This window comes from Mesoplodon bidens (genome assembly GCF_964165515.1).
Source record: "Mesoplodon bidens genome assembly, chromosome: 1".
NCBI classification, from domain to species: domain Eukaryota; kingdom Metazoa; phylum Chordata; class Mammalia; order Artiodactyla; family Ziphiidae; genus Mesoplodon; species Mesoplodon bidens.
This window is the reverse complement of record NC_138176.1, coordinates 217,422,364-217,435,172: the sequence shown is the minus strand read 5'-3', so window position 1 is coordinate 217,435,172 and position 12,809 is coordinate 217,422,364. Positions and strand designations below refer to the sequence as shown.

Genomic DNA, 12,809 nt, shown 5'->3' with positions numbered 1-12,809 from the left:
AGGCCACATAAACACCTAGGAAAATCAGGGGCGTTCACTATGATCAAGGAAGTTCTGGCTCCCACTGCATGGCCCTGGGAGGCCTACTCCAAAACTATGTCCCACTGCCACCTTCACTACGGTAGGCAGCATGGTGCCCCCTCCCCGCAAGAGGTCCACAACCTAGTCTCCAGGACCTGTGACTGTGTTGTCTTATATGGCACAAGGGACTATGCAGATGTAATTAAGTTAAGGACCTTGAGATAGAGTAATTATCCTGGCTTATCCAGTGTAATTATAAGGATCTTATAAAAGGGAGGCATGAGGATCAGAGAAAGAGGAAGAGATGTGATAAGGAAAACAAAGGTTGGGGTGATGTGACCACAAGCCAAGGAATTCAAGCAGCCTCTAGGAGCTAGAAAAGCCAAGGAAACAGGTTCTCCCCTAGAGCCTCCAGAAGGAGCCCAGCCCTGCGGACACCTTGACGTTAGCCCAGTGACACCCATTTCAGACTTCTGATGTCTAAAACTGTAAGTTAATGAATTAGCATTGTTTTAAGTCACGAAGTTTGTGGTAATGTGTCACAGCAGCAATAGGAAACGAATACACCCACCAAGATGGATTTTGACACCTGTAGGGAAGATGCGTCACTCCCAAGGGTGTCACCTCCCCATCCTCTCTTCCTCTCATGGATCCTGGGGAGGACAGTGGATCCCACTGTGCCCGGTCACCTGCTGCTCTGTTCCAAAGGTCATCCCTCCACTCCTGTGTGGGAGGACACAGCGCATGGAATCCCAGCTCTTTTCCCCAACAAGAAGCAGAGCCCTCTCTGTGTAGCACTGACACCAACTTCCAGAATTGCCCCTGGGGAAGTGGTGGGGGAGGATTGCTAGTTAATATGCCCAGCTCACCCTTTGAAATAGGTGTTTCTGAGTGCCTCCACCCCACCAGGGAGGACCAGGGTCAGAGAGCCTTGTCATACCCAGGAAAGCTTCCCTCACCCAGTTAAAGATGGAGCATACCATGGTCTTCCCTGGGCTGCTCTGGAACAGACCGCGAACCCCCCTCGTGCTACAGCGCAGGTGCAAGACCCAGGCCAGCTGACCATGCTACAGCCTCCTTTTCCTCTCTCAGGCCTGCCCCAGAGATACAGCTCTACTGCTCAACCTTCTGCTTTATCTTCCTTTTCTCTTCCCAATCCCTTGTTAACTCTTTACCTCCTGATCCCTAGCAAGTTTGTCTGACAATTCCTGTGCATGCAGATGGAAATTCTGAGGCTGAGAAAAAGGTACATTAAAATGCATACAAGTATACTAAAATTTTAAATAAAGAGAACTCAAGTTGGAATCATTACCATACATTCTTTTTTTTTAAGTAGAATGGATCAATTTAATTTTATTAATTTATTTATTTTTAATCAAAGTACAGTTGAGTTACAATATTATATCCATTTCAGGTGTACAATATAGTGATTCAGTGTTTTTATAGATTATACTTCATTTAAAGTTATTACAAATCAATGGCTATATTTCTCTGTGCTGTACAATATCCTTATTGCTTATTTATTTTATGCACGTTCGTTTGTGGCAAGGAATCTAAGAACTTGAAGAATTTTTCCTATTATCAATAAAATCCCTTCCTCCTGGGAAGAAGCCAGGTTTACTATATTGTATATATTTTCAGAAGACATTTTGATTTTGATTTTTTGGTTTTTTTAAATATATACAATTTTTATTGGTTAATTATACTCCAATAAAACTGGAAAAAGTAACAACACCAGCCCCCCAAAAAAGCAATATCACCTTCTATATTTTGTTTGTGAAATTCATCTTTTGTTGAAAAAAACCTGTAGTTCATATATTTTTGTTACTGTTTGTATTTCATGATATGGATATTCCACAAATGATTTATCCATCCTTTTGTTGTTAAGCATTTCAGTTGCTTCCAGTTTTTAACCTTTATAATGAACATCTTTGTCATGTCTTTTTAAATTTTTTATTGAACCATAGTTGATTTTACAATATTTTATTAGTTTTAGGTGTACAGCACAGTGATTCCATGTTTTTATAGACTATGCTCCATTTAAAGTTATTACGAAATAATGGCTATATTTCCCTGTGCTGTACAATATATCTTTATTGCTTATTTATTTTGTACATAGTAGTTTGTGTCTCTTAATCCCATACACATATTTTGCCCCTTCTCCCTTCTCTCTCTCCACAGAAGACATTTTGCATTATTTTAAGAATTTTAGTTCTCGAATTGACTCCATTAAGATTTGGACTCTCTGAAGATGATTAACATGATTCCAGTCTTTCCCCATTTGGTATAATCATTCTATCATTACACTGGGGAAAAAAAAATCAAACACGCTTTTCTTTGCTCTCTAAATTTATCCTTTCGTTAATATTATTCCCTTATGACTTATCGTTCTTAAATTTCACTTAGAATATATTTATTTGTTTCAGATTTTGAAAGATGCTTTAGCAGTTGCCAGCAACTCAAATATGTAACTATCTTTTGCCTTAGTTAGAATCTTATTTAAGGCTGAAGTCTTGACATTCAGAGTGGTGTTTTTTAGTGAGGAAATGAAGTTTTATGGTTGTAATGTTAGAGTGGCTCTGAGGCTTCAGAAACTAATATTTGCAAATGATTTTCCAAAGGAGAGTTGTTAGTGGAGTGAAGAAAGCTATCATTTTGTTTCACTTCAGAGTTGTCTGCAAAAGAGAAAGCAAGTAGCAATTTCTAGAATAAGCAAAGGGAAACGATTAGCTCCAGATAATGAACACTCTGCATTGTCTGTGGAGGCATTATATGGAGAGTCTGTGATGGGTGTCTGAAGAAGCCTTTGGTTCCTTGATGTTTACAGTGCAATCTGTGGTCATGTGTCAGCCAGTGAATATAAATGCCAAAATTGCCATGCATTAGCAGGGTTGTCTAGAAGAACCTAGCTATAATTTGGAAAATTCAAATAAAAAACAGATCCAAAAGAAAGGAAAAACAAGTCTTTTTCATTTTGTTCATTTGTTCTTGATTTTTGTTTTTTCTTTTTTGGTTACTGGCCACTGTCTCTTTGTACAAGTAAGTCAGTGAATTTGCTCCCATGTCTAAAGATTTTGGCAAGGCTCTCTCTGAACAAGAAGTGAAAGGCTCTTAATTTCTCTGGTTGGTAACCTATGACTGGCTGGGTCTTTCCAGAATCAGCCTGTTAGCACTCACCTATAACTTGCTTCAACTATTGCCTCCAAAGCCAGATGATAAATAATTAATAAGTCCCCAAGATTTGTGTCTCATGTGGTTTAGGGGAAAAAAAACAACAAGAATATAGAAAGATTGTGATTCGATGCTTCAGTTTACACAGTTAGTTGTTAATATTACAGGGTAAATGCCCAAGAGTTAGAATTATTGATATGAATATTTAAATGATTTTGCTTCTTCCAGGAAGCTTAGCTTATACAAAATGACAACATCCATCTGTAAGATCATAATTTATCTGTTACCAATCAGTTACTTTCATCTTTCTGAATGTTTTTAAAGCCTACTTAGAAGCTGCCACCGGCTTCCTTTTTGTCTTGGGTAAGCTTCCTAGGCCTCAGTTTTCTCTTTTGCAAAATATGGAGTTTGGACTTGGCAGGTGGTCTCTGGGTGGCTCCCTGAAGTAGAGCTCTGTGGTTCCACAAGAGTCCTTCATAGCTCTGCCCACATCAGGAATCTCCTCCGTGGACTTTCTGTGGATGAGATTAGGTAATCAGGAACCAGATGCCACCACCACCACCACGATACTAAAGCCTGTCTTGAAATTCCAACTGGATCCACATTACCTTAGCTTAAAAGCCTCTTGATGCTATTTTCCAAAAGTGATGTGATATATAGTTAGTAACCCTGGAAACCTCGCTGACACCAGCACCTGTGCGCTCCAGACCTTAGGGCCACTTTGGAAGCAGCCAGGGTCTGGGCAGCAATGGGGCTAAACCTCTATGGCTTGTGATAGCCTTTGCTGGAGGGGCAACCAAAATGCTTAAAATAAGGGCTCTCTTTTCCATTGTACGTACTCTTGAGAACTACCAATCAGCGTTTTCAGTGTGTGGGGTGCTGTGTTGTTGGTGATGGTGGTGGTACTGTTTTGCTGTTATTTAATGTATGTCTGCAAAATACAAATCAGAGACAGTTTTACAGTTGACTTTAAAAGTGAAAAGTCAAATAAAATTTTTCCATGATTAGATTGCCGTGTAAGATAAGCCCCTGATAATTGCTGTATATTGAGCTTCAAAGAATTCAGGTCATATTGGAGCAGGAGGACAGAGGGTTCCACGAGGGGATTGTTCCCATATAAAAGACAAGTGGAACTAATGTGTTTGAGGATTATAGAAAATGTTATCTGGAAGCACGTGCAGAGATAGTAGCATTGGGGGTGGAGGGAAAACCAGGCAAATGGAAGAATGATGCCGTTATTAACTTCAGGAAAAATGAAGAAAAGGTGTATAATTGTAATATACTACCTGCCTCTACAATGAACAGTATTTGCATCGAGTATTATTGATTCATCCAATGAGGGCTTAGGTGGGGATGTAGGGATGGTAGAGTGCATGTGAGTTAAGTCATCTACGATGACAGGATGTCAATAGAAAATGTCCAGAATTAACAATCCAAGAAATGTTAGTATAAACATATTCGGAAATATGGAAGGAAATATCAAGAAGAGTTGGTCCATCTGAGAACCACCAGTTTAAATGTATGAGCTTTGCAATGACAGAAAGCGTTTTACTAATAGGAACATAAATTATATTTGAGAATGAATGTTTTTCATCTCCTTTGAGAAAGAACAAAATCATTTCTTTCTTCAAATTTTTATTGGAGTATAGTTGATTTACAACATTGTGTTAGTTTCAGGTGTACAGCAAAGTGAATCAGTTATACATATACATATATCCACTCTTTTTTTAGATTCTTTTCCCATGTAGGTCATTACAGAGTATTGAATAGAATTCCCTGTGCTATGCAGTAGGTTCTTATTAGTTATCTATTTTATATGTAGCAGTGTGTATATGTCAATCCCAATCTCCCAGTTTATCCCTTCCCCGTTTATCCCCTGATAACCACAATGAGGCATCATCTCTCACCAGTCAGAATGGCCATCATCAAAAAATCTACAAACAATAAATGCTGAGAGGGTGTGGAGAAAAGGGAACCCTCCTACACTGTTGGTGGGAATGTAAATTGGTACAGCCACTATGGAAAACAGTATGGAGGTTCCTTAAAAAACTAAAAATAGAGCTACAGTATGACCCAGCAATCCCACTTCTAGGCATATATTCAGAGAAAACCATAATTCGAAAAGATACATGCACCCCAATGTTCATTGCAGCACTATTTACAATAGCCAGGGCATGGAAGCAACCTAAATGTCCAGCAACAGAAGAATGGATAAAGACGTAGGATATATATACAATGGAATATTACTCAGCCATAAAAAAGAACAAAATAACACCATTTGCAGCAACATGGATGGACCTAAAGATTGTCATACTGAGCGAAGTAAGTCAGAAAGACAGATGATATCGCTCATATGTGGAATCTAAAAAAGGGTACAAATGAACTTATTTACAAAATCATTTCTAACCTTTAAAAAGTCACCTAACCTGGTTAGTCCATATTTCCCTCATCTGTAAAATGAAGGAGAAGATGATGTCAGGGTGGATGATGAGGCCTCTTCTAGGACCTTATTGCCTGATTATTTTATCCCATTCAAGTCTAGAAAGCTGACATCGGCAGAGCATTAACTTCAATGTTCAGGCAGAGCAAGCTTTGTAGGCTTTTAAAGAGGATAACATTGTTTCTTAAATCACTTTCTGTAATTAACTTTAATATCAGTAATCTATTCATGTAAAAAAACAGCTACTTTCCATGAGAAAGTTTTATATGCCTTTTCTTTTTATTTTGCTCTTAAGTTTGGCTTCAGTATTACTACCGAACTTGTGACATTCCTTTTCAAATGTCAACCCCTTAAGAAAAGAGAGTGTTACTTCTTTGTCTTAATCTTTTTATATAGCCATGATCTTACCCACTAGGCTAGCAAATATAAGTTGTAGGTAAGGTGACTGAGCAGCGCTATCCAATAGAAAAATAATGTGAGCCACATATGTAATTTAAATTTCTAGTAGCCACATTTAAAAAAAAAAAAGGAAAGAGAAGCAGGAGAAATTAAATGTAATATATTTAATGTAACCCAATTAGCACAAATGTTATCATTTCAATATCTTATCAGTGTTAACATATCTCATTATTGTCAAATATTAATAATTTCTAATGATATTTTTCACGCTAGTCTTCAAATTCCAGTGCGTACTCTACACTTCAGCACATCTCAATTTGGATGCTACATTTTCATCAGACATACTTGATCTGTATTTAGATTTTATAAAACTTACACTTGAAAAAAGTAGATTCTCCTACACAAGTTGTCTCAGACATACTTAGAAGTTTTCCAGTATTTGAGCTGAGTAATGGTTTTAAATTAAAATTTAAATTAACTAACATTAAAAATTCAATACCTCAGCCATACTAGCTACATTTCAAGTACTCAGGGGCAGCATGTGGCTAGTGGCTACCATGTTGGACAGCAGGCGTTACAGAATGACTGATGTGTTCAGTGATTTCAGTGGATGCTCAATATCCAAAGAATATCCTTCTCCCTTAAGGGTAGAGATGGGAGAGAAGGATGGTTGACTCTCCCTTCAGATAGGTGGGGTTTTTTTGTTTTTTGTTTTTTTGTGTGGTACGCGGGCCTCTCACTGTTGTGGCCTCTCCCGCTGCGGAGCACAGGCTCCGGACGCGCAGGCTCAATGGCCATGGCTCACAGGCCCAGCCGCTCTGCGGCATGTGGGATCTTCCCGGACCGGGGCACAAACCCGTGTCCCCTGCATTGGCAGGCGGACTCTCAACCACTGCGCCACCAGGGAAGCCCCAGATAGGTGGCTTGAATGGTAGTTTTCAGTAGCTATATGTGACAACAACTATATGAGGACAAGTGGGCATGAAAAAGTATGAAAGAGCTGCTTCTGCTAAATGATTTTTTTTTTTTAGTTAAAAAATAGGTGGGGGGCTTCCCTGGTGGCGCAGTGGTTGAGAGTCCGCCTGCCAATGCAGGGGACATGGGTTCGTGCCCCGGTCCGGGAAGATCCCACATGCCGCGGAGCGGCTAGGCCCGTGAGCCATGGCTGCTGAGCCTGCGCGTCCAGAGCCTGTGCTCCGCAACGGGAGAGGCCACAACAGTGAGAGGCCCACGTACCGCAAAAAAAAAAAAAAAAAAAAAGGTGGGGAAGAGGGGAAGAGTTCATGTTTTTGCTTTTGATTTTTTTTCTGTGTGTAAACCTCAGCAGTATATGTCACTAAAGTACAAACCAGTAGAGCAAGTATTTAGGATATCAGAGAACTATAAAGAAAGAAAAGAAGAAGAGTAGTACGTTTGGCACAGTTTGGGTTTACCCAGAAGCAGACCTAAGGCAAGGATTCAAGTACAAGCCATTTATTTGAGAGGTGACTCCAGGAAACACCAGTTGGGGAATGGAGAAACGTGACAGGGAAGGAAAGAAGCCAATAAAGTGGAAGCAAGTTACCACCAAGAGCCACTGAAATTTAATCCCACCGGGGAGCTCTGGGAAATGGCTTAGAAAAAAAGTTCTACCAGCACAGAGAGGAGGGAGCTGAGGTATTTATGCACCAGCTTTCTCAGTCACTAGTTCAAGACTGCTCTCCAGTGGTGGTAATTCCTCCTTACCCACACACAGTCCTGATTCTAGTGGTCAAGAAAAGCCATTTACTCCAAGAAATCCAGGTGCTGGCAATTGAAAGTCAGGACAGTGTATACTAAAATGATATGGGCTAGGGGGTATGGGTGGGTAATGGACAGCATCTGCTGCAGACACTCTTTGACTTACAGTGTAGAATGTATTGAACAAAGGACAAGAGAGGTATATTTCAGATCTGTGAAGCTTTTTCAAAATGCATACTCAATTTTCCAACCTCCTCCCCTTCCTAGACCTGAGATCCTGATAAAGTGGACCCACTTCTGCCTGTCCTGAGATCTACCGATAGAGATATAAAGACCAAGGAGCCTTATAAACTTGATTGACTTACCTGTTAGTCTAAAAGCATTTCATACCAATTTCTATCACAACCAGTTGCTAGAATCTATGGGTCCAGCTAAAGGATATGCAGTGTTTTCCATTTTGGAGTTTGGGCTCTAAGAAGCTGTTCACTATCCACCAAGGTATATCATCAAGTTCTGTCATTTTTGATACGTTTTCTCAATATATTAACAGTTGGTCTTTTAACTGACCTTAATATTATTTGTTGAATTCATAATCCATGTCATCTTACCACAGGGAAAACTATGTGGGGGCTCCCAGCTTCTAGAAACCAAAACAAATAATTTCTCTTAAGAAAGGGATTTTCCAATCTGAACTTTTAATAAAGGGAATTTTCACTTCTAGCTTTCAAAGACTACTGAAAACAACTTTGGAGAATACTAAAAAGAAACTAGAGATGGATCAAGTAAAGTAATGAGGCATTTAATAATTATGCAATGAATTGAGAATTCTGGGCCATTTCTACCAAACAAATAAGAAAAATTATGAAAAGATATGATTCATATATATTTCTCTATTCTATGCAATGGTACATAAAATAAATATTAAAAGTTCATTAGATCCAAGATAATATGATTGTTTTTAAATTGTAATGATAAGTTCTGGCCATGCAATGTTAAAAATAGTCCAGTGGGGAATAATTGATGTGATTTTTCCCAGTAGTTCAAAGCAGAACAAAACACAAATCCATGTTTATGTTGATTATGTGACTGTTTCAAACTAAAAATTATCCAATTTTTATTTTTCACTACCTTAAGAGAGCAACATGAGAAGGACCATTAATTGCTGACCCAGTTATGTTCACTTTTCCTTTGAAGATTAATTTTTGATTTAAATGCTACAGAGTTTCCTTTCATTGACCAACGTGAGGTCATGTTGTAGAAACGGGAATTTGCTCAGCATGAGCCTTGTGGCCCCAAGCTGTTTCAAGCTGTCCCTGTAGTATTCAGGTGCTCTAGGTTGTCCAGAAGCTCATCCTTTGTTACTGGGCCCCAGTGGAAACCAAGGTTGGTGTGCTCCTTCCCACCCCTACCTACCTCCTCTGGTCTAAATGCAAGTTTTACACTGTCTGGAATGTTTTAAATAATTATTTGATAGATGAAATACATGATATAATAACTATTAATATTTATTGACTACGTACTATGCTCTGGGTTCTTTATATGCATTATCTCATTTAATCCTCATTCAACCCTTTGGATTAGGTACACTTACTATTAGAGTTTTGGAGATAATGAACCTGAAGCTTAAAGATTTAGTAAATCTTCCAGGGTCACCAAGCTAGAAGTTATCTGCTATTTAATTTCATTTATTAGATTACTAGGAAGAGAAAATGCTGGGGAGTTTTAATCTCTTGTAATCTCCTATCCTGCAATTCCATTATTCTGCTCCTTAATGAGACTTACATGTATATTGGTTGTTGTACAAACAAAAATTAGAACTTAAAGCATTTTATATGTAAGCAGAAGGTTCTCTAAGCATGATTATTTGCTCCAATAAAAACTGAATTATTGTAAAAGTCAATTTAGTATTCTGTGATTTGTCTTATGTCAGCCTGGACTCTGTATCATTTTTAACCATTCAGAATTCTCACAAAAACTAGAAGTAAGTTATTTATGATTCTGATTTACTGAATATGTTCTAAGAAAATGCTTACAGGTCAGGCTATGAATAAAATACGTTATTTTATATTCATCACTCCCCCTACAGTTATCACAAATTCACAGCAAATTCTGCACACTTGTAACTTAGGAAAAAATATAAAAAATTTTAAAAGCCTGAGTCGTTGATCACCTCAAGTGTAACTGAGGAACCAACATCAGTGAGTTAATTAAGTTACTAGAGCTTTTCCAAGGAAAATAAAGTTAGCTATTGTGAGCATCTCCTTTAAAAAATTTTTGACCTCATAAAAGTTAGTTGTTATTGTGTGTCTGCCTCTGTGTATAGTAACAAATCTCCACTTAAGAGATCTGGTGCATAATTAAAGTGCACTTTAGAATGAAACAAAAAATAGCAGACTCACAGATATAGAGAACAAACTAGTGGCTACCCATGGGGAGAGGGAAGGGAGAGGGGTAGTACAGGGGTAGGGGGAAAAAGGTTATTATAGGATTATATGGAATCGTGTGTGAAACTTTCAAAAATTGTAAGCACTGTAGAATTAAAGAATCTTTCATTCAGGGGCTTCCCTGGTGGTGCAGTGGTTAGGAATCCACCTTCCAGTGCAGGGGACATGGGTTCGAGCCCTGGTCCAGGAACATGCCACGGAGCAACAGGTCCCATGCGCCACAACTACTGAGCCTGCGCTCTAGAGCCCATGAGCCACAACTACTGAGCCCGCGTGCCACAACTACTGAAGCCCGCATGCCTAGAGCCCGTGTTCCACAACAAGAGAAGCCACCGCAATGAGAAGCCCACGCACTGCAACGAAGAGTAGCCCCTGCTCGCCACAACTAGAGACAGCCCGTGCGCAGCAACAAAGACCCAATGCAGCCAAAAATAAATAAAATAAATAAATTTATTAAAAATAAATAATAATAAAAAAAGAATCTTTCATTCAAAAAAGAAAAAGTACCTAGTCCATATGGCTGACATATATTAAGTAATAAATTATGATTTTGGCTTCATTTAAAAAAATAAAGTGCACTTTAGTAACACCCGGAGTTTGACATATTTCAAGTTGTTAGCAAAGCATTGAGGGAGCACAGATGACCAGTTTTTACCCAACAACTCAGATGAGGCTTTAATATTTTGAACTTAGAGGTCTTCTGGTGAAAAAATGTCAGTTGGTTTGCACTGCAGGTTATCACTTTGGTTCCTGAACGATCAATTTCTACACTCCTGAAGTCATCCTACTGTGAATTTGTTTTTATCCCCTGAAAACTATTTTTATTGTCCAGACTAAGACTGTGTCCCAGACAACATCTTTCCCATCCCCAACAAATATAGTAGTACATGGGTTTCAGGATACATCTGGCAGTGGTAAGACAACAATAATACCAATAAAACTTAACATCTGTATTGTGGTTTTTATATGGCAGGCTCTGTGCTAAGTTCTTCACTGTGAATTACCTCATTTAATAATAAGACAGGATATTTCCCTCTGATGGGTATTTTTTCTCAGTGACTCCTGCAGTAAGATAGCTAATAGAGAATGTGGGTGGGAAGGGGTGTACAGGAGGTTTGAGGAGAGATATAAAGATATGAGGTCATCACTTGGACAAAGGGAAAGTGGGTCCAGAACAGAGTAGAACAGGTGTTCTACATTATGCTGAGTGAAAAAAAGCCAAAGGCCAATCTCAAAGGATTGCATACTGCATGATTCCATTTATATAACATTCTAGAAATGACAGAATTATAGAGATGGAGAACAGATAAGTGGACATCAGGGGCTAGGGAAGGGGAAGGAGAGGGGAAGGGGTTCATTCGAGCAAAGGGATCATAAATTCAAAGTGAAAACAGCTGACTTGTGAGATTTTTCTCTTAGCCATGTTCCCATGATGAAGTGGAGGCATAGGAAAAGAAAATTTTGTAGGCCACATTCTATGGAGAAATGGAAGAGCAAGGGAGCTAGCAGTATTTTTAGAGGAGTGCTTATAATTATGGACCATGTGATCTAGGCTGGGTGAGGATGGAAGTGAAGCCAGGAGGGGGCTGATGGGTAGTAAGAAAGTGACATCTTTGAGATCAGAGGTGGTGCAATTTCTAGGAGTGACAAGGGCCAGAGTAAGACAGTGGGAATGTGTGTCTAAGAAGGACTGGAGGAAAAGGAGGGTCAATGGAGAAGAGGGGAAAAAACAGCCAACAGGCCAGAGTTTTGGGTGGATTATCCTTGTGAATACTAAAATTCCAGTCCATGAACAGATATTTGTACACTCATGTTCATAGCAGCATTATTCACAGTAGCCAAAATGTAGAAGCAACCCAAGTGTCCATTGATGGGTGAATGGATCAGTAAAATATAGATAAGTACATACAATGGAATAGTATTCATTAATGTAACAGAAGGAAAATCTAACACATGCTGTGACATGAATGACCCTTGAGGACTTCATGTTAAATGAAGGTAGCCAGTCACAAAAAGACAAATGCTCTATGATTCTAGTTATATGAGGTATCTATAGTAGTCAAATTCAAAGAGACAGAAAGTGGAATCAGGGATGCCAGGGCCTCAGAGGAGGGGAGAATATTGTATAATGAGTACACAGCTTCAGTTCTGCAAGATGAAAAGAATCCTGGAGATGGATGGGGATGACGGTTGCACAACAATGTGAATGTACTTAATGCCACTGTACTTTGTAAGTGTACACGCTTACAATGGTTAAGATGGTAAATTTTATGTTATGTGTATTTTACCACAATTTTAAAAACCCTGTACATGAAAAAAAATAAAATAAAATTCCAGTGCAAGGAGGATGACTGTTAGAAGCTAGGGGAGCTAAAGAGGGTGATAAAAGAGATGAACAGAAGGTTGGCAGATGAGGCCAAGAGAGGGGAGAGAGAGTTATCCATCCAGGTGGAGAGAATCTCAAAAAATAAGTGGTTTTTGAAGGCGAATAGGATGAAGTTAGGAGTAAAGGTTGGGAAGTAGCAAGATGGAGTACGGACACCCAACCATCTTCTGGCCCTGAGGTATGTGGGTTTAATAAAAATGTAAACAAAAAAGACTTGATCACAGTTCAG

General features: G+C 39.0%; 1 protein-coding gene across 4 annotated transcripts in view; it reads left to right on the top strand.

Annotated features, from left to right (window-relative positions):
* Nucleotides 1-12,809, top strand: part of RNF150 (ring finger protein 150) — a 251,688-nt gene that overhangs the window by 130,368 nt on the left and 108,511 nt on the right. The window lies entirely within an intron of this gene.